This window comes from Calonectris borealis, chromosome 11, assembly GCF_964195595.1.
Source record: "Calonectris borealis chromosome 11, bCalBor7.hap1.2, whole genome shotgun sequence".
Lineage (NCBI taxonomy): Eukaryota > Metazoa > Chordata > Aves > Procellariiformes > Procellariidae > Calonectris > Calonectris borealis.
In genome coordinates, this window is record NC_134322.1 from 12,018,603 (window position 1) to 12,046,394 (window position 27,792).

The following is a 27,792-nucleotide window of genomic DNA, read 5'->3' on the forward strand; positions in this document are numbered from 1 at the left end:
ATTGGGTTTTGACAGTATTCTGGAGGATCAAATCATAAAGTTAAATCTAAATAGTTCAGGGAAGCAGTATGTAGCCTTTCTATCACTTAAACTCTGTTTTGAAAGCACAGGCTGGATTTGGGTGATATGTAGCCCTCGAACCAGTGCTCAGCACAGGGGGAGTGTAATGCTTAGAAATCCAGCTTCCCTGAAGTCAAAGAAAATCTTCCACTGCCTGCAAGGGATAGTAAGCGAGGAGAATAATAATCTAGGACTTCATCCTTCTGTGGATCATCACATTCAGCATGGATATGTGTGTACAATCAGGCATATACATATTTATATATTTCTTTTATATATATATATAAAAAAATGTTTATATGCACATATGTGCTAAGGGGGAAGAGAGATGTTCCTTAGTCTGCTTCACAAAATGACTTCATTTCTTTATTAACAAAACACGGTTTATTCACACACAAGCCAGGAAAAACAAAGTGTCCTTTCTGAATCCTGCAGTTTTGTTATTGGTTTTCCCACCTCACGTGTGAGTGGAATTGAGTTGTCACCTCATTGTGGTCAGTTCCACACCTTTTTCAGGGTAAACAGCATGCAAACTTGTATAAGCAGTATCTGAGCCAAGGCCCTTTTATAAACCAAACTTTAATTTGTTATTGTTTTGGCATCTATGAATGTGTGTGTGAGACCATGTGGGCTGGCTGTGGAAGATGCACTATAAAAACTAACAGTGGAATGTTCATCTGGAGATGTTCTGTGTTATTTATGAAAACTTGGGGCCCAATCCTGCCACCTTCTCTCACGCTAACCATCCCACTAAGGTCAGCCAGTGATTATACTTCTTTAAGGATGACTTATGTGCATAAAAATTTACTGGATTTGATATATGGATGGAATTTTCAAACTTTATAAGGGAATTAGATAAACCGTGTCCGCTGACATCCATTGGATGTTGAAATGCAATCTGTGCCTTTGGAATTAAATAAAAACTAAGTTGATATGAGCTAGGGGGGGCGGAAAGTCTTTGTATTTAGTTCTATCTTTTATTTTATAGGTATTCACTATAAGGACCTGGTTGTGGGAGTTACCAAAGAAATGTAAAGGTGAGAAGTGGGTTGCAGACTCTCCTACTGGTGTCCAGCCCTTGGTGAAAAAAAGGATTAAAAATGTAAGTGGAACATAAAGCTGACAAAGAAGCCAAGTTCTCTGCTGAGCAATAGAAAGAAGCCAGAGTAGTAATTATGAAAACTATATTTGGTTCAGACATTGGTTTAAAGGTAAGTTTTTCATTTGATGTGAATAACGTAACTGTATTTATTCTGAAGACCCAAAGTTTCTTTTCAAATTTGTAGCAAATTAGCTGAATTACCTGAAATCATTTAGCAAGCAGATGTAGCTTCATATATTTGCAGTAAAGGAATGGATATTTTGTATGCCAGCACTGTAGACTTCTATTAAATTTCTTTTGCATTAGAGATCTTGTTTTATATATGTCCCAGACCATTCTATTAGTGATCTCTTAGCTTGTGTAACCTTTAGCCAGATAAGTCACCTGCCCAACTGATGGAATTCTGGTCACTTAATTGCAATGCAAATTAATTTAGTCTACTTTTGTTTACTGTTGCTGCTCCTAGAGCCTCAATCCTGTACCAGGATCTGTCACATCTGTACTTAGTATAGTGAACATATTGAGACCATAGTAGAGGGCAACACAAGGGAAAAGATTCTATATAATTTAAAACTGAATCTTAAATTAGACTTAATTCTAGCTTAAATTATTATTAGTAGTATGTTTAATTAAACAAGCGTGATATGTTTTGTGTCCAAGCTTAAATGAGGATCTAGGAGTGCATGAAGAAGCTTTGCTGAAAAAAAATGCAACACTTGTCAGCCTTATCTATCCAGCTCAGAACCCTGTCCTCCTGACAAACTTACTGAATGCAAAGCTACAGTTCTAGCAATGGACTAAGTTGCTCAAGGATGTGATGTCCTTAGCATGATGGCCAACAGCTGCAGAGAACTACCAGACAATAACTTCAGTCACTACCATTATTCTTGCATGCCAGATCATACTGGATTATTGTTTGTCCTGCTGTGGGCTTTACCACACAGGTAGAATTATCTCGGAAGGGAGACTAGAGCAATGCTGGCAATTTCTAGAACCTGCTTTCCAAATGTGCACTGGGAGAGGAGGAGCCAGCTGAAATATTGTCTACATGAAGCAAAAACAGAGTTAGTAAAGGATGGTTTTCCTAATCAGTCGGGGCAGCTAGCACAACCCAAAGGAGGGAGTGAAAAAAGAACTGAATTAACCTAATCTGTGTCAGCTAAATGTGATCATCAATTTAGAAACTAGAGCAGTTCGAGCTTTAGGAATATTCCCCCGTTTTCTGGCTTCCGCTTTACACAAGCAGTCTTAAAGAAATGGTTTTGACTGCTATACCAAAAGGTTGAACATTTTTTGGGGCTCAGGTATCATGTTTTCTATTTTTTCTGCTGCTTAGGCATCACACTTTCTTTTTGTAAAATACACTATACATGCCCTTTCTAAGAACGATAGCTATTACAGGTATAAAACAAAACTCATTTTAGTAAATCCATTGAGACATATGGTAAGAAATTCCACCGACAGCATGATAAATGTGTCTTATATTTGGCATAACTTTAACATACCACTTTTTATTATTTTTCCATGATAATCTCTCACATAAGTAGGAGTGTAATATAAGATTGTTTGCAAAGGAAAGTGTGAGCTGATCACAACATGCAAACAGGATTGTCTTCAGCTTGGAGTGGAACCTATAATACTGTCTTTGAAGTTGCTGTGTTTATTTTGAGGCCTGGCCCTGGGGACAGTACGAGCTGGTTAAAAGAATCTGTTCCCCTTCCTAAACTTGCAACTAAATTTGCAACTAAAGGTGCAAAATTCTCCCTACTAGTTTTGAACTCTGGTTCCCCATGTAGTATCACATTGCATTACTGGCCAAACAGTCAAGACCAGTCGTCATTCAGTATAAGACACATTTTGAAACAATCCAAATTTGGAACTGATTTCAAAGCCATTTAGACTTCTATAAGGAACTCGTTAAAAAAAAAACAACCCACAAACAACTAGTTTAAATACTGAACCAATTATTTATGTACATAGGCTACATATTGAAATGGTTTAAAATTTGAACCAGTTCATCTCAAGCAGAATCAATTTGGTAAAGATATCAAACACATAAGTGCTTCATTGAACAAGGCATTTTCCCTGCCACTTGCTGCCTTGCCACTGATGTTTTGTTCAGAAATCATCTGAAAACAGTTTTTCATATGAAATGCTTATGATATCATAGCATTCCACTGTGGAGGTACAGAGTGAATGTAATCCTCTGTTTTCCACATCATGCTTAATATGCTGTAGCAAAGTAAATTTATGTATTTCTTTTCTGCTCTCTGTATATCCAAAAAATTTAAGTGCTCTTTCGTAGCAAGAAGGATGTTTAGGCCCATCCCTGGGCCACTCCTGCTTAGCTGTTAACGTCCTATATGCAAAAGAGAAACAACTTTTTCCTGGGATTTTTATTTCCGCAAAACCTGTCCAGGACTTGGTTATCTAAGTTACTTGAGAATCAGTAAACAATAAGCTTAACTTTTAGTGTTAAATTGTAAAAAATCTATATTTTTATACAAGACTTCCTTTAAATCTTGACTAATTTTAAGAATAAGGTACAGCTGGCCTGATGTACACAGAGGCTAATCCCTTTATCATAGTATGTCTAAGAAAACAGCAACGGACATGTAGGAAGTTAAGCTGAATCAAACCGTAAGTAGTTTGCTTTCTTTAAATCTGAACAACAGTTCAAACCAAGATCTGATGTTGCTTTATAGGATACCCGTTTAGCAAGAAGACTTGGCACTTGCTGCAGTCTGCAGAGCAACAATTTGTCCTCCCTTCTTTCCCCCACTAGAGGTGAACACTAAGCTGCTATTGAAGGGAGAGAACTGGTTCACTCTCTCGGATACCTATATTCTCATGCTGTTATTCCTTGGAGTGCCATGTAAGTGCCTGAGGTCACATCAGCTTTCACCTAAACCCTGCCTCAATTCCATTATAACTCTGTGTCATCATGTGCATGTTTATGCTCTGTGCAGGCTTAGATTTGCCAAGGAGAAAGGAGCTAAGAGAAATTAAATCCTCTTCACCGTATTCTCCTATTTCCCACTTTGCTGTCACAGTGCTGTCACCACTGGTTTCCAATGAAGTTCAGTTGCCAGCATTTTTCTCGATCCTCAGCCTCACATCCTACAGTGAAGGAGCTGGAACTATACTGGGATGCTGTTTTAAGAATGTGGCAGCTAAGAAGAGACAGAGTTAATATCTTGTGTTTTAAGTTTTCTGATGTCAAGGTTTCTTACATCATCCCAATGAGAAACCTCACTCTGGTTCTGATGGAAGTAGTTCTAGACAGATGGTGACAGTGACACCTTTGTGCAAGTACCAACCCTGACTCTGGTTGGCAGGCTCAGCACAATGAGGGAAAGCAGTTGTTTTCTGTGACCCCCGTCTACTTGCAGGTGGATGAAAAGAGGTTGCTTTATTATGTTTCCTACCTGGTTTGGCCCTCCACGCTTTCAGGAAATCATAGGAAATCATCTACCAGTAATTTTTCCCTCTTGGAATAAGATTTACCCAGTAGAGAGGTCTACCTCCTAGTCTTTCTTATTTCCATACCTTCTGAATCTGTATAGTCTATGGACCTTTTAATATATGGACCTTTAAATATCTTATAAAATACCAGTGTTTAAATTTCTCCATGTCTTCCCTTCTGGCAGTGAGTGTGTCTAGGATGAGTTAACTGATCAGTACGGTGGGAGCAAGTGAAAGCTAAACCAGTGAGAAACCCCTGTTTATGCTTAAAAGAAAAATGGGATTCTGCTACTGCTTTAGTCCTTTCAGACCCCTTGGGCTAAAAGTTTTTTATTATTCTTACTTGCAAAATATAAATTACCAGGGTCTTTTATGTCTTTGAGAGAAAACACAAAGAAGTGGCTAATGAACAAAACTGTGCAGAAGTAACCAGTTAATTTCAGTATGATCTGAATTAGTGTCTGGCTATCTAAACTGAGATAGTCGGAGATAAGTAAACTATCCATTAACAAACATTATAGCATAGGAAAGCTATATGGCTTTATGTGTAAGCTTATGGCCATGTTATTCTCTCAATAGCAAAGAATCCACAGAATAGGATTCAGTAATGATTACTAAAGAAGGAAAAGAGAGAACTAAAAACTCATATATGCTGGTATTTGGAGAGCTTTGATGTGGCATTTTCATTCCCTGGTGTTTTCAAACCAGGCTTTTGTAGTCAGGTTAAACTGATGGATATTATACAAGCCAGAAATTATCTTTTCACTTTCTGTCCATATTTGAGAATGAAAAAAGTGAGGTGAGATAAGTTGGTGAGCAGTAACGTGTGTTGATGAAGACAAGCTGGGAGTTAGCTGACAGCAAGTGGGGATTAGCAATCTTTTTTTCCCCAGAGGGAAGTGATAGTTCAGTGCCATCAGGAGTAACAATGTGGAAGAGCTAGAAAAATCCTTTAACTGTATCACATCTGGGCTGAAAAACAAGGTCCAACTTCTAGAGATCTAATAGACGTCTAATGCATGTCTGTGCAAACAATAACCTAAATGAGGGGCTTTCTCATGATGAACATATATATATAGCCTTCCACATCTCTAGGGACACAAAACAGGACCTTGTCTTGCACCTGTGAAAAAAAAGTAAATGGTCTGCTTTACTTTCCAACTTGGTGCAGTTTTTCATCTGACTTCAGTAAGGTTTGAATTGGATCAGATATGAAGAAAGGCCTTCATCTATAGCATAACAGTTTGGTTCAGTAGATTTCCTCCTTCATCTGTAGCTCTGTAAGGAAATTATGACTATGACTTCATACTTCAAATTACCTTCAATAGGAAACATTTCCTACTTACCTATTTCCAAAGCCAAATTATGTTTATGGGGATTACGTGTGGTGTTTGCAGTTGAAGGAGACAGGACCTCATGACTTAGATTGGGCCCTTCAGTTGCACCTTCTTATCTTATTAAAAGGGCTATTTTTCTCTTGTGTTGCAGAAGCAGATGAAGCTAAACAAATCACTTTTCATGTAGTCAGCCACACTGAAGTTAAGGGGGAAAAAATTACAAGCCGTGATAATGTCAGCAGTCAATATTGTTTCTCTTTACAGAACCATAAACAAAATCATGAAACTGGTCTCTAAAAGGTCTTGATGACAGCTCTGGTAAACTTAAGCAATCTGGCTACAAAGATGAATGGTGTTTTCCTGTTGCACATTCTCTCTCTCTCTGAAGCTATTTAAACCTAATTAACCTAGTGTCAAACTCTCTGATTTCCCTCCAATGTTCTAACACAGGGCCCTAAATGGTTTTGTTTTTTTTTTAATGTACCAACTTCTCTTAAAATATTTGTTTTTAACATTTATCCTTTTATTTGCCTGTAGACCAAAATAAATTATTACCACAGGATTATATGGCTATGACAATGAAGCAGATGGTACCCACCGAAGAAAACAGTTTTTCGACTAATACAGAAAGCATGTGTATAAAATGACTGTCTTGCCCTGGCTCAACTTGGGTATTAGCAATTCTCATTTTCACCAGTCTTTCATTTCTCTCCACTGGGTGAAATTTCATTTCAGTGAACCCAGTAGAAATTTTGCCATTAACTTCAGTAGGAAAAATTATCACTCACTGTTAGCTACAAAATACTAATTTTGTAGAGTTGTATAGGAATTCCCAGAATGACTGCCTATCTTACCCTGCAGTACTAACAATGGACCAACTTCTCTGCCATCTGTGTCCAAGGAATCAGGAGAGTTGCACCGTATGCACCCTGCTTCAGCATTTAGATCATTGATGTTAAACTGGTTTTATTCTGTTACCTTTTTAGGATAAAGAGGATTTTACTCCATGCCCAGCTTAGTTTTATTTTAAACTTTGAAAGAAGGAGAAAAAGGTTTTAAGTAAGAAAACTACAAAGATTGAAAAAGAGTTTTCCAAGTGTTCAAGTTGCTTGGCCTTTTAGCCAAATACTATAAAGCACTAAGAAATCCATAGTTAACTGGCCTGAAAATGTTTCTTTAAGAAAACAAGCCCAAAACAACAGCAACCTCCCTTCAAATTATGGCATACTTGCAGTACTGTTGAAGAAATCAGTGATTCTTTCCTTAATTCCCCAATAAGTAAAAAGAAAAACAAACAAACAAAAAAACAACAAACAAACCCCCCCAAAACCCCCACCCACCAAAACCTCCACAAGTAACAGATGTTGCTAACAAAAAAGCCTGCTGTAACAAAGATATATTCTTTTTTACTGTGGTCCATATAGCTACAAAATGTTGAGACAAGACAGCATTTTAGTGAATATTTTCTGGGCCACCTCCTGTTCTCTGAACAAAGAACAATAAATTGAAAAGATTTTTGAGCAATAGAGTATTGGGAGAGATAAGTTGTACAGGAACGCTTAAGCAGCACATAACTATGAATGCAGCTTATGTTTCAAACATAGTTCCTTTTAAAGGTAACTGAAAGGTTTGCTCTATTTTCCAGTTCATATAAAATTTATATAACCATCAACTTGTTACTTTGGCAAGGGAACCTGTGGTGTAAGTTCCTGGAATAGCTATGAGCAGCCCTGTGCACTGTCCACATTCTGTGCAAGTGGGATGACAGTCAAGTATAGGCATGTCAGATGAGCCACAGAATTAAAAATAAATAATTAAAATATTGCAGTTGTAAGAAGCGCTTTATGCTATGAGTCATCACCTTTGGTATGCATTCTTTTCCTGGCATTTGTCCTCCATCAAACATTTAATTTTCAAGCCACTGGTATAAATTGGAATGACATTTGAATATATTGTTTCAAAATTTATTGCTTTAAGATGTCCAATATGCTATTGTTGTTATGAGTCTTCTATTAATTATCTAATTGATTTGCCTCAAGAGGTTTTGACTCTGCTTCTGTAATTTGTATACCAGTATCTGAACTCTAGGGAGTGTGATATTTCATGGCATATTTTTGGCGTGGATACTCAAATGTTTTCTCATCTGAGGGTGTCACTACCTATCTACAATGTTATCTGCTTACATGTTATAGGTACAAATCAGTAGTGCTGGCATCTAATCCTGTTGGCAGGGATTTTACTGGTCAGATAATGGCAGAAGGTCAAGTTTCTCCTGTGAAGGTACAGTTGCTACAACTGATATTTACAGAGTGAAATTTAGCAGTGGAAAGCTAAACTACTAGTGCAAAAAGGCAGTTAAGCTCTCCCATGTGTCCCTTCTAAGAGATAACTAATAACGTTTGATTTCTTGTGATTTTATTTGGGTTTGCTGGATGGTACTAGCTTTAGACATTTAAGCCATCCAGTAAAAGTTGATTTAAGTGCATTTGAGCATTTCTGAATGCAAAGTTTTCTTGACCAGAACCTTTTAAGACTTCCCTAGGGGGTCAGGATCGGATTGTTCATAGAATGGTCCCAAAAAGAATGTACTAGATCTGCTTCTGCTTGGCAGGACACTAACATCAAGGACTCCTCCTGTCTGTTGTCACCTGCCTTAATGTAGTACAGCAAAGGGCAACTCAAGTTTGTAGGTGAATATATTATGTATGTTTTAGTTCTGCCTTGGGTTTTTCATTTATTTTTGGCAAATGCTCAATTGATTGAAATTATTTAAAGTGTAAAAACACCTTAAATCACATCATATCTTGGAAGGACACTCACTGTTTTTTTAAGGATCTGAAAACAGTCAATTTTTTCATTCTGAGATTGAACTCTGCCTTCTAATACCCATTTCAGCATGCCTGTCAGAATTCATATCTGAGAAGAGCTATAGTAAAGGAAAACATTTGCATAGCTAGACAAGTAGGGTTAGCATCCTTTGTTATCAAAGTTTGAGTTAAGGTCTATGTGGAACACCAAAAGTGGTTCTAGTAATGTTTTATTTAATTTAATGTTTTTCGAACTTATTTCTATCTTATTTTCTACATATAGCACCTTTTGTACAGATGACCACCTGCTCTTATAGCTTAAACCAGCTGTTTAACTATTGTTGAGATAAGATTATTCTTTTTCTACTTCCCTGAAGTACTTATAGTTTTTAGCCTCTGATGCTCTTTAAAGTTCAAGTGCTTTTGAAGATAAGGCGTACTGCAGACACAGCATGTGATGGAATAAGTGAACATAGAATGCACTTTACTATCTGTTTGATCTCTCTAGATGCTGATAATTGGTGGTGGCATTGCTGGGCTGGCTACAGCAGGAGCTGCCAAAGCAATGGGAGTTACTGTCAGGGGATTTGATACCAGGTAGAGTAAGAAAATATGGCTTCAAATCTAGAACACTGCTTAACACTTTATAAAATATTCTGGTCAAAGTTCTGCTCTCCTTTGCACTGAAGGATGTTCTTCGAAAACAACAGGCAAAAGAGTCTTAACCTGCAGAATTTTTACTTCATTTATTGCTAATTAACACAAACTTGAAATTACTGATTTGAGTATTCAGAAAAAGAGAACATAATTAAAAAAACACTTAAATATGCTTCTTCCCTACTTCCCAGGCTCAACTTAAGCCAAACATAATCTTCTTCCTCCACTCTTCCTAGTCTCAACTTTTCTCATTTTCCTTGCGTGTTACACTCAGTCCATCCCAATTCCTTTGAGTGTGGGGTTGTGTGCAACTGTTTTTGATCCACCCCTCATGGCTGCCCTTGCCCCAGCATGGGTCATCCCTGGGCCATGATCCCTCAGGTATGGAATTCCCTTTGGTATGAAATGCCTGCTTCCAAGAGTGTCTCACCAGGTGCCTGTCCCCTCAGCACTTCATGTGTGTGTCTATATCTCTCTTCACATCTCCTACCCTAGCAGCTACTGCTCACATGTGTGAGCAGGGGTGCCATGTGCTGCTGCCGCAGCTTTTGGTGTGTGAGAGGGTGTCTACATGGGTTTCAGAGCCAGCTGGATGGCACAGGGCAGTTCATGGCCTTCTCTTCGTCACGTCACCTCTGCACCCCCTGCCGCCAAACCTTGCAATTAATGCCCACTACAGCGCTAACGCAAGAACTGATTAGGCACTCATGTTTGTAATAATTGGGTGTTTGTGGGTAAGTTAGTTGTGTGCTCATGTGTTAACACTGCAATTTATGTCCAGGATGCTGGTGGCCGCCTTTGCCATAAGGGCACATTGCTGGTTCATAGTCAATGTGGTGTGCACAAAGAACCCAGGTCTTTTTCTACAAAGCTGCTTTCCAGTCATTGGTGCCAAGCCTGTATTGGTACATGGCGTTATTCCTCCCCAGGTTTCTAGCTGGCATTCTGCTATAGATCCTGTATTCCTGCCAGTCAAAGAGCTTCATATTCAAACTTTCAAAAACTGGAAAACAAATCATAATAATTTTGGATAGAAAATCCTGTTATGTCATTCAATCCATTCCTCTGCCAGTGTAATCCATTAACTACAGTCCCTTTTTATTTGAAAAGTCAAGTTTGTGTCCCAAGCAACTGAATTTCTGTGGTTCCTCTCACATCCTTTGGGAATCTATTTACTTGCAGTCAGGAAATGCCTTTTTTTTCCTTTTTATTCATACAGTTATATAGATGTGATTGGGCTCCGATTCTATATCGAAGTCTGGGGACTGTTCACCTGGCCCCCATCAAAATAAAATGGGAATCTGCACAAGAACAGCTGTTGTATTGCATGTATGAGATTGAGTTAGGACCTTGGTATTGTAGCAGGGATGAGTAGTACTGCAATTCTAAACGTCCGTTGTTAATGAATATAATAGAATTATTATGGACTAACTACCGCAGTATCTCCAGCAAAAAATGAAAGCACTACAAAAACTCTTCAGTAATCCATATAGATTATAATACACTTTAACCCACAACAAAGAAAATGTGCCATTTAATTGCTGCAGAACTTATTGTAAGTGGTTTATCTAAGGGAACAGCAACTCTCATTACTTAAGAAGGCAGGTAGGTTTTTCTAATGAAGTTATTAAATCATATGCTTAAACGTGTGTTAGGCACAGTGTGTAGGCACACTGCTCTTTGAGCAGTGACTACTTAACAAAACCAGCCTTTTTTTAGTTTAGACAAACTAATTTCACTTTTTCTTTAGTAAAATAAACACCCAGATAAGTATTTTTGCATGAATGAAACTAATTTTAGTGATCAGTATATTTTTGAAATTTTTGTTTAAAATAAAAAAGTTTAGAAGCTGCTGAGGTAAAGCTGATAAATAAGTTGGCACAGCCTGATTTGCCTAGTGCTTATTAAAATCTGACTCTTGTCCCTTTTCTTTTAACAGATCTAGTTATGATGAGAGAGTCTGTTAACTACTGTTGTCTTGCCTCTGTTAACACAACAATGACTTTTTTTTATAAAAATAGAAAAAAAATATAATCCTGTATCTGTCATCTCCATTATTTTTGCTTGGGCCTCCAGCACTGGAACAGCTTAAATACCTTGGAGCAGAATTTCTAGGAGGAGATAACTGCTGAAACAGGAAAGGGTGTTGGAGGCTGTGCAAAAGAAATGTCCCAAGAATATATTGGTATTATTTGCCAAACAGTGTAAAGAAGTGGATATTGATATTAGTACAGCTCTTATTCCAGATAAGATACTTCTTATAACTATTGCAGAGCCTAAACATGTCACTATTAATATAACATACTTAGTGAAATATGAGTGTATCTAGATATGTAGTAAAAACTATTAATGAGTACAGGCTTCAGGATTAGGTTTTATTTCATTTTTATTCAATGGTTTAGAGTATTTCCTTCTCTTTGCTAATGATTTCCTAGTTATTTTCAATTCAGACTCAATGTGATTAATATTTTATATTTACTTCTGAAAGCACCCACGTGTATTACATATCTCCCCATTTACCCTCTTTATTTCCAGTAAGAATTATTAAATTTGTTTGGTTTGCTTTCTTAAACATGAAATTGGGGAAGAAAGCTCCAATTCTAATCACTAAGAGTATGATGGAGTCAATGAAAGAATGATCAGTAATTATGGAGCTGAGCCTGGAGGTAAAGTAGAAATGACTCATCCTGCAGAATTTTACATTTGTAAGGTGTGTAGATTATACATCAGCATTTGGAAATAACTGATGTGCAGAGAAAATACAAATAATGTCAGCGTTGCTCTAACAAATGAAAAAGTAATAGATGTTATAGTAATAAAGACTGTCTTTCCTTGAAGCCACTGCAAGTCTGTCATGGAATTCTTACCAATGTGTTGTGGGGTAATAAAGCAGAGTCTTTCATAAGTAAAGAAACCACAAATTGGAATATTATCCAGACACCATTCCATCTTTGAATGTTTTATGTGTTGTGACTTTTATAAGCATGGTAACATAATTTTTAACAATGATATCCATAAATGCCCTTAAATTCATCCCTAGAGCTTTATTAACAAGAATTTTGAGTGTCCAATTCCAAATACAGAAAAAGAGAAAAATCAATTTAGAGATTTGTTCTGTCTCACTATTTTACAATATGAATGGTGGATTTTAAGAGATTACCATTCACAAGATTACTATTTTTAGATGAAGACTAAGTTCAGGTGTGATCAGGAAAAGAAAAGTCATGCAGTGTATAATGGTAAGATGATATAAAGGTGCAATTATTTGTCTGCTGCCAGAGCATATGTTAGAGTATTGTCTAAACAGTTCAAGTTTTACTAGTTGTTTTTTTTCAGAGCAGTGCAGTCCTAAGCAGTGATATACCTGAGAAGATATGAGACCATTTTCAACATGTGTGAAGATGTAATCAATCTTAAACTTTTTCTTTCATTATCTCTTCAGAGGGTCCAACTTATTTCTTTAGTTACAAGGATATTTTTCTTTTTGAACAGAAGATTATTTTTCTGTAATGATCTGGTTCTAGCAGTTGAAACTTGAAGAATGACGAACATCATAAAACTGATGATATCAAGTGTTCATAGACTTGCTGGCCTACACTAATGTTCTTCTAGGAGGGCCTAGCTTTGTCTCTTGGTTTGTTTGGTTTTGGTTTTGTTGGTTTTTTTGGGTTGTTGTGTGGTTTGGTTTGGTTTGTTTTTTTTTCATCTTCAGCTTTGTGCTAAATTGGTTGTCAAAACTATTTTAAATTTGCAATGTTGGGGCCTGATTAAAGATAGTCAAGTTTGCATAATTCCCAACTCTACGTTTAGCAGAGCTGAGAAGAAATTTGCTATCATCATCTTCTCTTAACGGGAAAAGTCCAGTCATGCCTTTTTCTCTGGGGGAAATAAATATTTCTGCTAATTTTCTGTTGATAATTTGAATTGAAATATTTAAATTTTGTGTAGATCTTGCAAATTTAAATACTCCCGTTATTGAACCGTTTTCAGGTATTTTGTTCTGCGTCAGGAAGTATGTGCCTGACCAGATCTAACATCACATCTAATCAACAGTTGGATATTGGTTGCCTCTCCTCCCCACGTGTGCTACCTAGACTGCATGTCTGATGTTGCACTATGTTTGTGTTGGTGTAGCAGTGGGCTTTAGGCACACAGAAGGTCTGCATGTATGCTGTGGGGCTCAAAGGTTTGTTCAATCTATTAGTTTAAATGCCCAGCTTACATAGTGAAAAGCTTATCCAAGTTGTGAGAGTCCTGTAGTGTGAAAACACTTCAAACACTGTTGTGCATGAGAAAAATCCTCCATGCACCTATTTTCTACCTTACTCTCTTCAGTAATAACTATAATGCTGTATTTTTCCCCTCTTTCTAGTACTGTCTCATTTGTTTTCCTTCGTAAAGACCCATTATTTGAAGCAATTAAAAATACTATCATTTCCGTATGTGGGAATTTACCTGAGGAGGAAAAGTCTCTCATCAGGAACCAACTTGGGAAGTGGACTATAAAGCAATAGCAGAATACTTGCAGCCTTCACTGTCCTCCGGGTAGTAGACACATGTATTGGCTTGTTCTGGAAAGCTGGGTAAAAAGAAGAGTCCAGCTAAAAGTATTTCAATTTTACCTTGTATTGACTTCTTCTGTGGCTGCCATACTTGACTATCATGTCATGACTTACTCCAGGATGTGTATTGAAGCTAACATGTGTAGCTGCATATGGGATGAACTGGCAACTGCAATGTCCAGATGGCTATTCTGGAATGATGCAATGAAAGAAAGAAACAATAATTTAGGGTACAGTGTTCAAGATCAGAATTCAATATAAGTTGTTTTCAGAGCATGACATTAGAATTCTTTTGTGGTTTTTTGACTGTTCTGCATTCATAATAATATGAAAGTATGTTAAAGAAACATGATCTTAATCCAGATGTACTTGCAAAGAATTTAAGTTTTGAAGGTATCTCTATCTTCTTCCTTGGGATTGACTGGAGTGCAATTAATCTGTGAAACACATTGTGCAATGTGATTCTTATCAGACAATCATGAGGTGTTTTCGAATTTGAAGAAGTACTTGATTTCTTATTCTCAAAAATAAGCACCATATGGTTTTGTAACCAGTTCCCTGACTGGCCTCCCAGCTCGTTTAGTCTCTGGCTTCCTGACAAAATTTCTGACTTTCTTTGGTCATGCATCAGAGTAAGCTATTAGTTTTAAACAGAATCCTTAACTTGTAAAAGAAAGCTTTAGTAACTCATGTCTGCAGTAATATGCAAATTTGATTTACTAGCATGTATAAAACAGGCATCAGATCTGTAGAGAACATGTGAAAAGTTTCCAATACATGAAAGCTTTGACAACTATTTATTTTCCTTTCTCATCAGGGTGTGGTGAGCACTGGTTACAAGGATTTGCCAAGTAGAATGGCTACTCAAGCCAGTAGCCTTTATTCCAATAACATCTTGAAATTATTAAAGCTGTTTCTCCTGAGAAAGAATATTTTCACTTTGAACAAAAGGACGATTTAGATTATGGGGCTATTGATCATGTCATTATAGGAATTTTGGTAATGAAGGTGAGTTTCAACACCACTTAAACATTTTTGATAAAAACATGTAAAATGTGTTGTATGAAAGCAGTGATTTTGTTAATGAGTTTAGTCATTCCAAGGAAACATTATCATTCAATGCCTACATGATAATGTGGTGAAGGGAATTTCTTGCGTGTTTCAAGAACTAAAATATGGGGCAAAAAGAGATTTATAAAAATTTTGATACTGTAAAATTACTGTTGTACTTTAAACTCTTGTTTTTAAAGAATGTGTTACTCAGAATTGGCCCATCTCCTGAGCTACTGAACTGTGCCTTAAGCAATATGACTTCAAGTGCTAGATAGTTTATGGACTCAAATCAGTATGTATTGAACAAAGGTGCTGACGTGTAGGAATAGGTGAGCTGTGTGTGATACTCAAAAGGACTTCAAGTAGTGCAAGTACTTCAAAGGCCAAATGGTTTGATGACACTTACTACATCTTTGTGCCAAGGTCAGGAGAGGTAGAGCATTGCTGCTTATAAAGATACAGTGGTTTTCTACTGAAACAAGCAGGGGTTTAGCCTCAGAATATGAAACGTATTTCAACCGTGATATGACATCATTAGGCTATATCCTGCGTAGTCTCTGTTGTAATAGCAGTAGCCCTCATACCTTCCTACATCCTTTGGCCCCTTATTCTGGGAGGAGAAAAGGAACTAGATATACAGTTAATCAAGAGGCAGCCTTAAGATCTGTGAAAACTGATATTACTTGTACGTTGGCTGCAATTTTCTGTACGCAAGATGTTTCTTGAGATAGACTGATTCTTTTTCAGTTAAGTTTATTTTGGATATAGTAAAGAGGAAGGCTTAATTTCTGTAGTCATGGTGAGTTGAAGATTGACAGGAATCCATATTTGCCTGCAGGTAGCATTAAACCAAAGTACAATCATGCTAAACATTTAAATATTTGCTGTTTGGCTAAGTATTTGTAAAGAGAAGCATATTCATGTTCAGCTTTTAAGGAATGTAGTCTAGGATTTAGGTAGTTTAGGTGTTTAATGTTTTTTTTTTTCTGAGCTTTTTTTTGTGTGTGTGGTTTTTTGATCTGTTTTGTTTGTTGTTTTTTTTCCCCTCCAGTGTCAAGCATATTACATCTGAAATACATCAGGCCAAATTTGGTGCAGTAAGAACACAAAGATGGTTTTCACAACTAACTGAATTCAATGGTTGGTGCTATTTCACAGTCCAAGGGTTATCATAATCGATATATAAGGTAAAGGCCAAATCCCATTCTATTTGCTCATGTGAGTAATCCCACTAATTTCAGAAGGACAAATGAGTAACCATGACAGAACTTTGCCTGAAGGGTCACTCCATAATATAATGTTAGGCAAGATACGTTAGGAATCCATCATAATGATTGTTTTGTTCTGCAACAGGAAGGTGTAAAGTGTTATTTCAGTAACCTTTCCCAAGAACAGCACCCCTTTCTATTTAAGAAAAAAAACCAAAAAGCACAAGAACAGGAAGAGCCATATTCTTACCATGTAGGAAAATGATAACCACAGCTGGAATTTATATAAAAAGTACAAGGGAATTAATTTATCTATATTTGTTGTTGCCAGTTTGACATTTAAATGATGAGCCATGCTAGGAATAATTACGTAAAAATAAAATGAGCTCCTGAAAGGTAGTGTGGATTAACATTGAAAAGCAGCAGGCAGTGGTAAGTCAGGGTTGCTAACATATCATGTTGCTTTCCAATTGAATGAAAGGCTAAAAATTTAACTTTTCAGGATCCTTGGTGAATCATTGTATACCTTTTGTTACCAAGAAACTTCTGATATTAATTATGTATGAAATAAAGAGCCAATATGGTATAGGTTAGGGACCCAATCCAGGGCCAATTGAAATTAACATAGACTGTTCTCAAAAGCTTTTGGATCACGGCCTGTATATACTGCATAACTCCAGATGTCATTATCTGTGTTGAAATATATGTATGAAATGGAAAATGAATCATATAGCAAGGTTTTGATTATGTTGAATAGTATTTTCCTCATAAACAAGATTGTTATGCTCTTTACTACCTTTAAAAATAATGATAGAATGAAAAAAGAGTAATGCAAATGATAACAGAAAAGGATACATATAGCACACCTTTTCAAGGGTTCACTACCTTCAAAGCTCCTGTTCAAGGTAAACGAGTAACAGTAGAAATATATACTAGTTCAAGGAAAGCAATTTTTGATGGTACAAAAAGTTAATTTTAAAGGAAGAAAAAAGAGAGGGAAATCTGTTTCACTTAGTGAACCATTCCATAACCAAGCTTTGTACAGCATCTGAAAGGCCTTCCTTACTGCTTCCTCCTAGGGTCACTGACTTACTTAAAATGTTTTGTCCAAAGTATCATCTTTGTTTGAAGATCTATTTTCTTTGACTGATGTTGGGCAATTTGTATACAAGTTTTAAAGTTTTTACTAAAAACTTCCTAAAATGATAATCCAACTGAAAATTAAACTCCTGTGATGTCCAAGAGCGAGATTGTGATATCTTTCTACATTGGGCTTTGTCTTGATTGGAGAAATTCATAATGTACATTTATTTGCTCAGAGTTTACTTGGGTATATTTAACAAAACATTGTGCAAGTGATGACAAAATATGTCTCCAAGTAAAATATCATATTATCTTGGATTAATGAAATGATCTAGTCTTTTCCTAAAGAGGGAAAAACATTTCCTTAAACCACCAACACATATGGTCAAAGACACTAATACTGGGAGCAATAATATTTTCTCCCAAGGAAGTATTGTTGAACTCCTTGTGTGGTCTGCATCTTTTAACAATGTTCAGATGCTACACTGTGGTCTGTATTCCTACTAAAGCAGTAAAGGTTGTGAGAAGTCACTGGGGAATTTATGACCATATTTAATTTTGTTTTTTTTGATGAACTATTTCTCCATATTTGCCCAAGTGGAATATTTTTTATTTAAGAAATTTTGTTTGGCAGTCTCATATGCATCTGCTGGATCTGGGGTCCCCACTTCATCCTCAGGTTGACAAAGATTCTATTATTCCAAAATTAGTTTCCTGGCAAAAACAATGTATACAAGTTATGCATGTAAAAGCATGTGCAGGAAATGCTTTCTGCTGCCATAAGTGTCAGTGACACAACTTCAGTGGAAGTAGGGTTTGGGTTCTATGCCTGTTTTTATTTTATCATTAATAAAGAAAAGTGCTTTTTTCATTCTTTTGAGTGCGTACTTTTTTCCTTATAGGTTTGGCAGGTATTTTAGGACTAACACTTGTTTCTCCTAATCCTTCTTTTACTCAAATGGTGACTAGATTGGTTCTTGCTTGGAATAGTGGTTATCACACTACCCAGGGAGTCACACCTGGCCTCCATTTGCCTCTCATACCAGAAATTGTATTTATAATTGCTAAGTGTACTGTCTGCTGCTTTATTCTCTTGTATGCTTCATTATGACAGATTTGAATTCAATTTCATTAGGAGGGACCTACAGGAAATCAAAACAAGGTTAATGACTTGCTCAAAGTGAATTACAAATGAGATTAGAATTTATGAGTTCCTGCCTCAAAACTTTTACTCCAGGCATTAAACAATGCAGTTTTCGTCTTCACTTAGATCCATGATGCATATTCATGCACTGAAATTTTACTGGCAACCAAAGGATTGTTTAATGATCATTGCTTGTAAATACAGGAATGCCAATATAAGCATCGGCTTTATGTTTATACCCCTTGCCTCTACAGTAAATATACATATTTCTGTGAGCAATGAGATGACCAGAGAAGAAAATATTTAAAAGAATTAATGGGAATAGTGAGAAGACATGATGAGAAAACTTTGATGTCACCTCAAATGTGTGTGTGTCTGTATCTTTTTTTTTTTTCATCTGCATAGGACCAGCTTCTTTCTGCATGGCCTTGTCCAAAAAAGATGATGTCTCCAAAAAAGGAGAATGTTTCTTCAGTTGATGAAACTATGAGGTTAAATTTTCCAAAGATCATTGATAAACAGGCAGCTAGGTTACTTTGCCTAATTGAGATACTACATGCATTTGCCATGATACAGAAGTACAAAGCTGCATGTGGGAATTTACAATGTGAGCAGCATCCTTACTGAGTCAACTGTCAATTTCTTGGAGTAAAACATTTTGCAGAGCAGAATTTCCCTGATGTTTTCATCTTTAAATTTCCATTTATGAAGGAAAAAGTATTTAAAAATTGGATTCTATTCTAAGCAAAGCTGAATGCAAGTGGACCTCAGTTTCACTTTAGAAGCATTTTAATTCCAATTTAATTTTTTATAGAACTTTGGACAGAAGAACCTGCTCTTTTAATACAACTGCTTATGTACGGTTTTGTGTGAATGGTCTAATTGTTTTGGTAGCAGAAGTCAGTTGTCACTATTCAAGACCTTTGGTCAGAAAAAGCATTTTCTAGGACAACTGACTAATTTTTTCCGTATAGCATACTTATCTCTGATGTTCAGTATGTCTAATTTTAGGTTTCTATGTTACTAACAGGATGTCAAAATCAATAACCTGATTTTTTAAAGTATTAAACTGTTGGGACAGCCCCTGAAATCTCTTCATGCTCACCAGTTCAGTGAAAAAGGTGAAAAATAATTATGGACTTTTGGTCCATGCGATTGAGTACTCTGGTGTGGAAAACTTCAGATTACAAAAGTATCTGCGTCAGCAACTTAATGTCCGGAAGCAAACCTGTAACAAAAACGTTATGCACACAGTGGAGAGGGATAGATTGTTAAGATAATTGATTCAAAGGGCTCGTTGTAAATAGCCACATACTTTCATATTTTAGTTTGATCACACTTGCACTGAGACTACCCCTCCACAGACAGGGTTTCTTGCTGGAAACCTCTCTTAGAATCATAGAATAGTTTGGATTGGAAGGGACCTTTAAAGGTCGTCTAGTTCAACCCCACTGCCATGGGCAGGGACATCTTCAACTCCATCAGGTCGCTCAGAGCCCTGTCCAACCTGACCTTGAATGTTCCCAGGGATGGGGCATCTACCACCTCTCTGGGCAACCTGTGCCAGTGTTTCACCACCCTCATTGTAAAAAAATTCTTCCTTATAGCTAGTCTAAATCTACCCTCTTTTAGCTTAAAACCATTCTCCCTTGTCCTATCCCAACAGGCCCTGCTAAAAAGTCTGTCCCCATCTTTCTTATAAGCTCCCTTTAAGTTCTGAAAGGCCGCAACAAGGTCTCCCCGAAGCCACCTCTTCTCCAGGCTGAACAACCCCAGCTCTCTCAGCCTTTCCTCATAGGAGACGTGTTCCACCCCCCCGATCATTTTCGTGGCCCTCCTCTGGATCCACTCCAACAGGTCCATGTCTTTCTTGTGCTGAGGGCTCCAGACGCAGTACTCCAGATGCGGTCTCACCAGAGCGGAGTAGAGGGGCAGAATCACCTCCCTTGACCTGCTGTCCACGCTTCTTTTGATGCAGCCCAGGATATGGTTGGTCTTCTGGGCTGTGAGTGCACATTGCTAGTTCATGTCCAGCTTTTCATCCACCAGTACCCCCAAGTCCTTCTCAGCAGGGCTGCTCTCAATCCCTCCATCCCCCAGCCTGTATTGATACTGGGGATTGCCCTGACCCAGGTGCAGGACCTTGTGCTGGTGCATGGGTTTATCAGTTCTTTCGATCAGTGGGTTTGTCATGCTGATTAGAACCTCACAGTAATTTGTCTGTGGGTGCAGATGTAGCAGATCTCATAAGCTATCTAGCCAGTTTCTGAGTTCTGAGTAGTAATCGGTGGTCAACCAGTGATGTGATAAAGGTGGAAAAGAGACACTAGAATCACAATTCAATTTTTTCAGTGATTAAAGACAACCTTCATGCTAGCATTTTTCTAAAATGCTCCCCAAAACCACATATAGAGACAAAGTCTGCATTGATAGGGAAGAAAGGTGCGTTTAGATATTTTTAGGAACTAGGAAAACTATAATAGTAGGAATAAATAGAGCTTACATCAGAAGGATGGGTTCTATCTAATGGAAGATGAAAGACTATTGGCACTTAGTAAAAAAATTATAGGGTAGTTTTTAAAACTCAAGACCAGGAAAAGCAGATAAATTAGGTAACATAATCTAGAATGAAGTTCTGTAACTCAAGGAAAAACAAAGGTAGAATTTGATAAAATTAATTTTAAAAAGTAGCATAAACAATCAACACAAAGTCTATTCTAAGTAGAAAATGAAAAAACTAAGCAAACATACCATATATAGTACCATACTCATGCTAGAAGTTTAGGAAATAAGATGTATAAGGAAGGCCTGATTTTGAGACAGAATAAGGAATCCGTTTAAAAAGAGCACAAACAATTAATAAAATTGAAAAGGCTCCTACTATAAGGGAAACAAGGTAAAGTCTGACACTGTATGGGAACTGAATTTGCAAGTGGAATAAGCTGCAGAATACAAAATGACAGTTACACCAGTTTTAACATGAAGGGATGTGCAGAGAAAGAAAGTGTACTCACAGGGGTTTTTACTTGCTAATTCTTACAGGTAAAATTTGTATTTCTGAACAGGTGGTTTCTTAATTACACAGAATGTTGGATATGTTCAAATGACCTATTCCAGAATACAATTATATCTGCCTTCTTCCTAAAGCAGTGTTTATAGGAGGATATGGTACCTCTCTATGCCATTGGACGTAACATTGAACAGATTACTCAACGTTAAGTTTTCTTCTGTTCAATAGTTAAGTAATCCAAAACTAGGAGGGTGGTCTTAGCTAGCAAAGCTAGTCATACGAGCAAGCAAAGAGCCTGATTCTGCCTGAAATATTAATGCTAAAAGCAGCAAGGAACGAGGGGTATGTGCAGAATCAGGCCCTCCAGGAAAACTATTCACTTATATGGGCAAATATTTACCATCCCTCTTCATTAGATCATGGAATCTGTTATCCCTAGGGCCAGGGAAACAATTTTATAGCCTTTTTGTTTTCTACTGTCCTTATTTGAGCATATTGCTCTGACTGTGCTATGTTTCATTCAAGAGAAAACAGCTTTGCATTTCCAGTTCCATTATATTCAGTCAGTTACAAAGCAGCAACACATTCCTCAAAGAACTTAATCCATTTGCAGAAGTACCAATCTGTATCTAGTTTAGAGTGTAAGTACATCAGGAGAGAGACCATATTTACTTTTATTTGCTATTTTTTAGTCCACCTCCAGATGCATGTGTTGTTTAAAACTTATTAAAACTGAGCTATTTCTTATTAGAGCTAGAATCTAATTGGCAATTATCTTTACTAAAGACAGAGAAAGGAAGTATTTTGGGAAGAAAACAATCTGATAGTAATCAGAGCTGAACTGGTTCTCTTACCTGCCCTTAAGGCTTCCTACATCCTAGAAAAGTGTTCAGCACTAAATCTGGAAGAAATGAGGTGTCGGATTTCATTAATTCTTTAACAATACCATCTCTGGAGAGAAATCTGATGGATGTCCTAGAACTTATCAGACGGTCATATGGCAGTCAATACACATAGTAACAAAGCTTATTTTCCAAATGGTTATTTCATAGTTAGTTTTACATTGGAACCCTGTTCTTTGAAATGATATTGTATTACCATACTAGAATAGCTGGTACGTGTATTAAAAGAATAAAGTAAAACATTTCCCTCTGTGCTATAATACACGGAAGGAATAGATCAGTAAAATCTTAAAAATAATAAATGTCTCAAAGACTGAAAGAGCTCAACCTGAACTGGAAGCAGTAGCAGATATTTTCAGTTTATATTCTGCATACAAATAAAGGAAACACTAATTCTTACACCTAGATTTTGACCTGATTCATTGTGAGGACCAGGTTAATAATTAGATAAACACTGGATCAAAATTATACGCTGCATTGTTGCTTCTTAGAGATAAGGTGTAAAATCACTGAAGCTAATATTTTTTTCCCGTTGTCTTACGAATGAGTATTTGAGTACTTGAGATGTGTTCTGGGAAGTTTGTTATGTTCCTTCTTGCTTCTTGTTATGTTGCATCTTTTCCACAGGCCGTAGTACAAGCCACATCAATACAGTCATACAGCTGTTCTGTTTAACACCAAATCTCCTCAGGATACAGTATCTATAAACTTCCCCCATCTCAGCATTGTTAATATCCTTATATGACAGTTTCCCTTCTGTCAGACTTAAGTCTTTGGACTTAGACTTCTGAAAATCCCATAAATATTTCTTGAAGATACCAGCCAACACATGGTCTTTGGCCTTTCCGAATTTTCTAAGAATGTTGTCAAATGGCTATATTTGTCCGTTAGTTATGATTTGAGCATCATGGATTTTCCTAACTATATTATTTTGGATCATACTTTCAACTCATTCAGTGATGCAGGTTAAAAGACAATTTATTATTTAAAATTAAGTCACCATGTGCTCTTTAAATATCAGAAGGAAGACTACATGTTTACTAAATGAGGTCATATAGGAATTTGAGAGCATTTTTTATATCAAAACATCTAAAATCAAAATATGAAAGAATCAGAACTTCATGTTTAGCTTGATAAAATACACTACTTTTACCCATAAAGAATATAATGGCTAAAACAGTTTTGAATTTGTCCAGTGCAGGGCAAATCTAGCAAAGGTGTAATATCTTTCAGCTTGAACTAATGTGATAAGTATTTTTCTCTTGGGAGAGAGTATTAAGAAATAAGCCTGAAAACAATAAAGAATAAGGCAGTAATTGAGGCATTGTAGACTAATATTAGAAAACAATACGTCAGTGTTGATGGTAATTGAAAACATCTACTCAAATATATGTCAATGGGTCTTGGAACTGAGTTGCTGGGATGCTAATTAGTTTCATGGTTGCTTGGTGGATTGGTGTCATAAAGAAATACAGAAACCAGAAAACGTGACGGGAGGAATTTGCAGAAGTCTTATAATCAGAAATGGATACTCACTTGCATTAATAAACAAAGAAGAAATCTTTCCCATCTTTAAAGATAAACTATTGGTTCTCAGTCCTCCTGGAGGTTTTAAAAGCCTTTCAATGCCTTTATATTCCTTTACAAAGAGTAAAGCTGAAGTATAGTAATGCTACATGTTCTTTTTTTTCCTTGTTTCAGATGATGTATTTCGCCTCAGTTGTGTGCTGTGCAGAAGTGCTGGCAGGGTTGTCTAGTCAGAACACTTCTGGATTTGGGAATGCCCTCTATGATTGGGGTGTCAGAGATTTCGGAGGAAGCAGCAATAGGAGCACTGAAATCCTCACCAGAAGTGCTTGCACAGATGTCTATAGCCATGGCTCTGGGTGGCACAATGGGTATGTACACTTCTTATACAGTATATGTGCTCAATTCACAGCATCCTTGTTTAGTGTTATTAATTAATTGACTATTCTTTGAGAGGATAGGAAAATATATTATGAAAGTATATGAATTCCTAAAGGTGGCACTCTTAACTAAGGGGGGAGTATAAGTTGGGGTGAAAGATCTTAATTGCTGATAAAAAGCTTAAGTTTTGTCGAAGCCGAATGTTGTTATGAAATGAAAAAATAGATGTTTCAAAAAGCACTGAAATCGTTAGATGTTTTCGGAACTTTCCATTTATTTTCTCAGCTGAAACAATTTTCGTGTTATGAATCTACCAACTGCCTCAGTTGATCTGAATTTAAATTTATTAATCTGTGGGAAAAGAAATATTTGAAAAAATTGATTTAGTTTTAATGCTGATCCTCTAAGGAGGATTTTGTATCTGATACTATGGAGGCCAATAGAAATTCTCAAAGGTTGAGGTTGTAACTTGGTAAGAGAGAAGAGGGGAAGGTGATACTGCTTTCCCAGTTTGTCGCTTAGATTGTGGCAGTCTTCTAATGTGTCCAGAGGCATTTGGCCTGCCTTGATACTGTGTAGGCAAAATGTGTTTGGCAACTCTGGTGGGTGCATTCACACAACTCTCTCCCATGCATAAGAAAACAGTGGCTTCAAACGAGCTGTTCTGGCTCTGTTTCTTACAAGCTGTCATCCCAAAATGTTCTAGCAATGTATTTTTGGAAAAGACTTAAATTAGGTTAAAATTTCCTATAACTATTATATTTCTATTTCATTGTATGAAAAGGAAAACAACATTAAAATTAAACAGTCCTTTCTTGCTCAATGGTCTGTTTATGCTTTGAGTATAAAACACAATGTAATATTTTTTTTTGGATCTAAATAATTTAATTTTGCAGGTCTTACCATTGCAAAAGGAACTGAAATCTCTGACCTTCCTCAGCTTGTAGCTGCATTTCACAGTCTGGTTGGTTTGGCAGCAGCAGCTCTTACATGTATTGCTGAGTACGTGATTCAATATCCACACCTTGATGTTCACCCTTCTGCCAAGGTTCTCAAAATTGTGGCATATCTGGGCACTATATTGGGATGTAGCTTTCAGTGCTTCTTTAGTGGCTTATGGAAAACTGCTGGGTACTCTTTACTTTAGTCTGTCATCTGAAACTTAGGATGAAGTTCACTAGAGGCCCTTTTTTGTTTTCCTCAAAATACAGTTGAATCCTAGGAGGAGTTGGGGGCTAATTCTCTTAGCTCCTTTGTGAGGGGAGGGAAGTAGCCTTATACAACTTAGCTTAACAAGTTCGATAGGACCGGAACACAAGGAGGAGGAGGGTAGTGACTTTGGCTTTTGTGTTGATTAAGAGAGATGTTGATCTCAAGGATTTCTTTTGCTGGATTTGCAGGGAGTGTTTGTTTAACTAAGAGTCTTAGATTCCATAGAGCATTACTCCTAAGATTTTGTTGTGAACAACCAGTGGCTAGAGGAATTGTAGTAAGACATCTTTTAGGTCCTATGTATCAATTATTTCCTACTGCGATGATATACAGCTATTGAAGCTTTGTGTTCTGAATAATTACTGTGTCCTATTTGCTACTACAAAGCCATCATATATCAAACTGCTTTTGTTTTCCCACAATTAACAAGGCTGAAATAGAAGGAGTCATGGAGTATGACAGGAGCTGGAGCACTTTCTGAATTTCTGATAATTCCTTCCAAAAAAATTCCTAAGTTTTTGTCTTGTATCTGCAATAGGTGGATTTTCCTTCCAGCTAAACTAATTTCCAAGGAGACCAGTGTCTTTAATATTTTTATTCTGTATCTGTAGCCTGTCTTAATTTCTAGTGCTTTAGCATTAAAAATACTTTAGTGCTAAAGTCAATACAGCGTTCGAGCAGCATGCTTGCTTCCAGGTTTGCTGAACTCGGCACCATTTCTACTTGGGCACCACTAGTTGAATGTTGGCTTGCTGACAGCATCCATGGCTAGTACGATAATTTTTGCATTGGATCCAAGCTACACCCCTGGATTGGTGTGCGGTCTTGGTGTTACAGGACTCTCCTCAATTATGGTAACAGTATCAAGAGAGCAATTCTTGAACCTCTTCATTGCAAATAAATACAAGGTTTTTGCACGCACATCCAGCACTTGCTGAATGCTAGCCACAATGCAGACTTGCATGTTAGCTGAAAAATTGGGCATAAATTATGAGGAATCAACAAAGCACTCTGCAGAATGTTTATCTAGCCCTATAGAAATTCCATAACAAGTCTGCAAGACCTTGTAGGATCCCGCAAACCACACTGCAGAGATCCAAACCTTTTCAGCCAGCAGCAGTGCTGTAAAATGAGCTGTGGATGTTTATCTAGTCAGATGTATATGTAATCCTAGCCATTGCTGTAACTGTGAACTAGTTTTGGAAAGAAATAAGAGAGTATGGGTCTTGTCCTGCAAAATAACAAATGATTTCAGCTCCTATTATGCCTGTATAATCTTTCAGCAAAAATTCTAAAGGAGTATCCACTTACATGACCAAACCCAATAATGATCATAGGTAACAATCTTCTGCTAATTGGGTGCTTGAATGAACTTTTATTTGCTTTTGTTTCACTTATTTAATATTCTAGGCATTATATACTTTCTTGAAATATGAATTTAATTTTTCTTTCCCTTATGTGGTGTTTACTAAATTGCAGGGACTGACACTGACAGCTGTAGGTGGAGCAGATATGCCTGTTACTAAAATACAAACTGTTACTCTGGCTGAGCCTTGTGTGCAGAAGGATTTCTTCTTGACAACAGTCTTGACAATTGTGGGTGCCTTGATTGGTTCCTCTGGATGGAGCTATTCTGTCATGCGTTGTGTGTGTGGCAAGGAAATACCACTAGTTTGTCCCCTTTTCTGTGTGAAATAAGACCAGGGCGTCTACTTTGGAAACTTTTAGAAATAAGATGTTGCAGGAGATTGGATGACTGGACTGGCTCCCTGACAGAATTTTGCTCATAACGGTAGTAAATAATGAAAAGTTACGACAACTGGGTAGATGTCTGGTGGGTTTTCTAGAATTAGGATTTGGCAAATGAACTCCCTAAATGCCAAGGACAGCAAAGAAATCAGAGTATGTCTGGATTGCATGGTGCAGAGCTGTACAGAGATATCCAGACAACTCAAGGATTGCAAGCAGTACATATGTGCTAGGACAGCCTTTCCTCATTTTTACCCTGCTTTTTAGTAGCTCCTTTACCCATGGCTCAAGCACTTCCATGCGGCACTTCACTGAACAGTGTAAACATGCTAACGATTAATTTCCTGCTGGTCACAGGCATGGTGGACCAGGCCATTGACTGGCACTCACACGTCGGCATGGAGATTAAACTACTGGCCTTGAGAGAGTTTATTCCTTCAGATCAGAATGGTGGTTTTATACCATAAGAGAACTTGCATAGCTTTGCCCGACTTCTAGCCATTCTGTATGTAAACAGTTCCTAGTACACTAAA

General features: G+C 37.1%; 1 pseudogene; it reads left to right on the forward strand.

Moving 5' to 3' along the window:
- The first annotated feature begins 8,214 nt into the window (after positions 1–8,214).
- Positions 8,215–27,726, forward strand: LOC142086503 (NAD(P) transhydrogenase, mitochondrial-like; annotated as a pseudogene).
- Positions 27,727–27,792: the final 66 nt, after the last annotated feature.